The sequence below is a fragment of the Anopheles marshallii genome, chromosome 3 (genome assembly GCF_943734725.1).
Source record: "Anopheles marshallii chromosome 3, idAnoMarsDA_429_01, whole genome shotgun sequence".
NCBI classification, from domain to species: domain Eukaryota; kingdom Metazoa; phylum Arthropoda; class Insecta; order Diptera; family Culicidae; genus Anopheles; species Anopheles marshallii.
This window is the reverse complement of record NC_071327.1, coordinates 22,835,001-22,839,631: the sequence shown is the minus strand read 5'-3', so window position 1 is coordinate 22,839,631 and position 4,631 is coordinate 22,835,001.

Here is a 4,631-nt window from a genome sequence, read left to right as displayed (position 1 = left end):
CCCTCAGTTCAGTTAAAATTTTCTGATATAAGTGACTCAGAATGGTGCACATCTTAGCCCTAAAAGTAGAGATATAGTCGTATTAGACATAATTGTTAACACATTTTTGAGCCCTCTTTCATCCCCTTCGATCCCTTCGTGCAGAGTAGTGAAATGTGCAATATATTCGCATCGGCCTCTAGAATGTTCTGAAATCCTCCAACAATCCAACGTTAGTAGCGTACAAAGCGTACACATTGTTTCCGGAGCAAACAAACGCAACACGATTCAGGCGAGTGAGTTCCTTCCATTCCTGCAAAATATCATCATCAAAACCTCCAAATTGCAGTTGCGTGCCACGCCCCGGCTCTGTTCCGGGCACACACACACACACACACACACAGTAAATTGGCGTCTTGTTTTGGAGGACACCGTCCGCAACAGAGCGGCCGAACGAGTCAGGTGGCACGATAGAAGAGAACTCCCACGAGCAGGACGCGGGACCTGTTCAAGGTGATTGTAATTAAATAAATCAAGCCGGCCCCCCCCCCCCCCCCCGAAAATCTCGGACACGAAATGTCATCCTACCCTGTTGCTGACGCCCTACGCCTCCAAATGCTCCCTCCCGGAACCCCAAACTCGATCGTACTCGATTGTTTCGACCGCGAAAACCGCACCATTGCAAGTGTAATTTCAGCTCCGAGCCCGAACAAGAAATAAAGAAGCGATCCAGGATCATTCTAGCGCTGGCTATCATTATCATTTCGGAGTCGGAATGTCGGAGTTTTTCTCGGTGATGCTCATTAGGAGCGAACGGGCCCCGTGATTTGAGCTTGCCGTGTCGCGTCTCGTTTCGTTTGCCAAATTATGGTTTTGTGTGAAACTCAATCAAGATTATCATTTTGCCTCCGGGGTGGTTCCTACTCGCTGTCTTTTTCATCGTCCGTTGTTCGCCTTCCTTTCCCGTTCTGCCGCTGCCCATTTCCGGGACAGTGGGCAAGCAACGGGGGCACACAAAATAAACATGCGACCGAATGGTAGCCAAGTTTTGACACATTTTTTCATCAGCTTTATAACAGGAAGAGCCGCGAGAGGAGTTTTGCCAAATGGAATATGGAATAAAAAAAAAAAAACTCACCACAAAGACACATCACGAACAAGCTGGCGGATCGGTTCGAGGTGGGCCACAACCGCAGCAATCTAGCATGCGCAATAAATAATTCCTAAACGAAAACATTCACGAACTCGCCGGTGGTAATTTTCCCGCACCGTGCAGACCACTGCAATTGCAGTTGCAGATATTTGATTTTAAAAATCTCCTCCAGTCACACATCGATTTTGATTGATACGCTCGTACGCCCGTCGTACCGGTGGTTCCCTGTTTTGTTATTTTTTTGTCCTGTGTCGGATGTTGCGTGTCGAACAGAATTTCCCTCCGGAGATGAAAACCACCGTCCGCGGAGATGTGAAAAAGGTGGCCACTCCCAATACCCGTCCAAGGTTGTGTGTGTGTGTGTGTGTGTGTGTGTGTGTGTGTGTTCGGGGTGGCAAACTGGTTCACATCGCTTCTAGTCACCGCACGTTACACCCGGCGGCTAGGAATTGATTTTCCGTTTTGGAATGCCCGCCAAAACGATTCCGTGGCGTTGTCAAAACATCTCACTCGTCTCGTCCAGTCGGCCCCGACTGGATCACGGTGATCGAGATTTTGCATCCTTTTTGTTTATTTTTTTTTTTTGTTTTGATGCGCGCAATATTTCACATTTCGCATCCGCCAAAAGCTGACGGCACGGCAGAACGGTTTCGCGTTTGAGGAATTTTAGTGACAACGCGAAGGAAATGGACAACGCCCCAATCTTCCCATAAATGTAGCACCACCGCACCGTTTTCTTTCTTCTTCCTTCCACCGAACCGACACACTCATCTGCTTTTGACCCGATCGGGGTCCCATTTCCACCGTGGGGTCGAACCGGCTGTCATCCCTCCTCCCCTCGCATCCTCTCGTTCGTTCGCTTCCACCGGCCGATGCGATGATTAATATCCCGTCGAAAAACGCCTCGGATGGCTTCGGGACCGCGGATAACGAAAGCGTGTGAATAGCGCCATAAAACTGTCCGATTGCGGTCGTGAGTTCCTGCTGGAATGCCTTCAGCTTTGGGCAGGGGAGGGCCCAGAAGGAGAAGGTTTTTTTTCTGTGCTTTTTTTTTGTTGTTGAACGATTCGTGCGCTCGATGGCAAATTGCGACGCGTTCTGATGGTGTTCTCCTCTATTACGGCAGTGATTTCCCTAGGATAAAGTTTTGCTCCCGACTTTGTGGTGTGTTGTGGTTGAGTTTGAAGGTTTGGAAATGCGTTGCATGTGCGCGTTTTCCATGTGATACTGCCGCGAAATGCCGATCGCGGTCTTACCATCTCTATGAAACTGGGGCAAACCGGTGATCAGCATCGGTAAAAGTTGAAGATTGAAAAATCTTCCCCAAAATGAAATAGAAATAGACCGACGAACAGATATAAACACGCTAAAGCAATGGCCCTGGAACATCGTCTAGGAGCAGAAAAGAGAACGCACGGAACGCGTACGACGAAATGCAGACACGCAACGCAACGGCGAAGAACGAAAATGGCAGCATTATGGTTAAAGTATTATCTTTTATTGCTGGCCGTCCAAAACGGCCAACCCTTCCTCTATGCGTACGCGCTGTCGCTCCATATCGATGGGATACGCTGCGAAGCAAGCGACACGATACGACGGATACAGACTGATCGACGGCTTTCGAGACTTCGCACCGGGGTTCGTCGCTTCGCGCGACTCCTTCAATCGGTGCGGTTTGCGCTGGGCTACCGGGGAAGGGGAAACCGAACCGAAAAAAAAACCCCTATCCAATAAACCGTACCCACAGACAAATTTCACACTTGTGTTCTAAAATCTTTCCTTCCCTGTTCGCCATGTCAACTCGCCCCCCTTCCTCCCATGCCACTGGGATGGAAGGAAAATGGATGGAAATTGTGTAGGTTCATCGATCTATTCCCTATCCCTGTAGCGCCTTACTAGGCCGATCGATTTGTGGTTGAATCCGCGTCGGATCGCACGATACGGTCCCTACGGACGCATTACAAAGTGCGAAGAACGCCGGACCTTCCATCGCTGCTAGCAGAACGGCCCCGGGCCCGATGTTCCAAAGCTACAATTCATTGCCGTCCATCTATCCATCCATCCATCCATCTATCGGGTCCACCACCGCTTTTCAACGCCGACCGAGCGCTTTAATTCCTGCAGAGCGGGATGGGAAGGTTGTCTTCCCCGTCTGCGGGGAAGGTGTTTTTCCCCTCCTCTCAGGTCCCACTCGCTCGTCTGGTCGACGTTTGTGCCGGGTACATCCTCAATCCCTGGGAGCCGCCTGGTACTATCCATTCCGTTGGGCAGTCTCGGGGACCCCGAGCTTCAGCTCGACTAATCTCGAATGCAAAACCACCACCCGAACGGACTTGCCATCTGGAGTCGTCCTCCCGTTCTCCCGCTGTCGAGCATCATTATGCGACGGGGATGGAGGAAAATCACGACTCACTCTCGTTCGGGGCGATGGAAAGGGGAACCGAAACCGACCGGGCGGTGCTGAAGCCGAGATGCTGAAGCGAGTAGAACGAGCGCGCCCGTTTGCCGATGACTGACTGATACCATTTCTTAATCATTTTACCTCCCACCGCCGACCACCGGTACCAGTTTTGCGTTTCGCTGGACATGATCGCCGGGTTCGTCGCTTCTGCCCATGGAGGAAGAGGTCAAGTCTTTCGATCGACGCGCCAAAGGAATGCTTTGGCACTCAAAACAGACGGGGCTTAGTTCTACGGTCTATTTCCCAGGGGAGCCAGCTGAAACACCGTTTGGAGTTAGTAATTTGAATGCATACCTCAAATAATAAAATTTCCCCAGCGACAACGGAGTTCCGAAAAATTGTCGAAACAAACCCCGCAATGTCCAACAAATCGATCGACGCGCGAACCGCGCTTCGAGCCGTCCGTGGTGCCAAATGCAACGATTGGTCCGCGAAAGCGGGCGGTGGAGGGGGTTCGGTTGGGGATGGAAAGTGATACGGAAAAACATAATGAAGAACGAAAGCGTCGAGCATAATACAATGTGGGAGCAGGCAACAACAAGCAAAAAAAAAACAGTTCCGAAGAAAGACAAACCAGCGTTCGGAAACTCAATCCACGCCGCAGCGTTGCGGAGGAAGCAGGCAAGAAGAATCCACCGAACAGATTATGCGCAAAAACGTGAGCAGTTGGGTGGGGTTCTGAGGAGGGGAGGCGTTTTGGGTGGAATGGTACGGGGTGGCCGATGCACACACAATGTCGATCAAATGCAATCCGCGCCTGTAATGCTAACTCGCCTGGATCGCATTGTGCAACGGGAGACGAAAGGCCTGTGATGCTCGAAGAAGGACCAGTCAGCGTGTGTGTGTGTGTGTGTCTGTATGTGCCATTGGAGACCCCGTGGCCGCATGGCCTTCGCCGAACACAAGAGCGCAACGGAACGAGAGAAGAACAACCAATCGACAAGCGCAACCCCTTGGTTCCTCTTCTCCCTGCCCGTCCTCTACCGGGTGGATTGGTGCACCGAGCCGAGAACTCGCTTCCTTCGAAGGTTTGCCCCA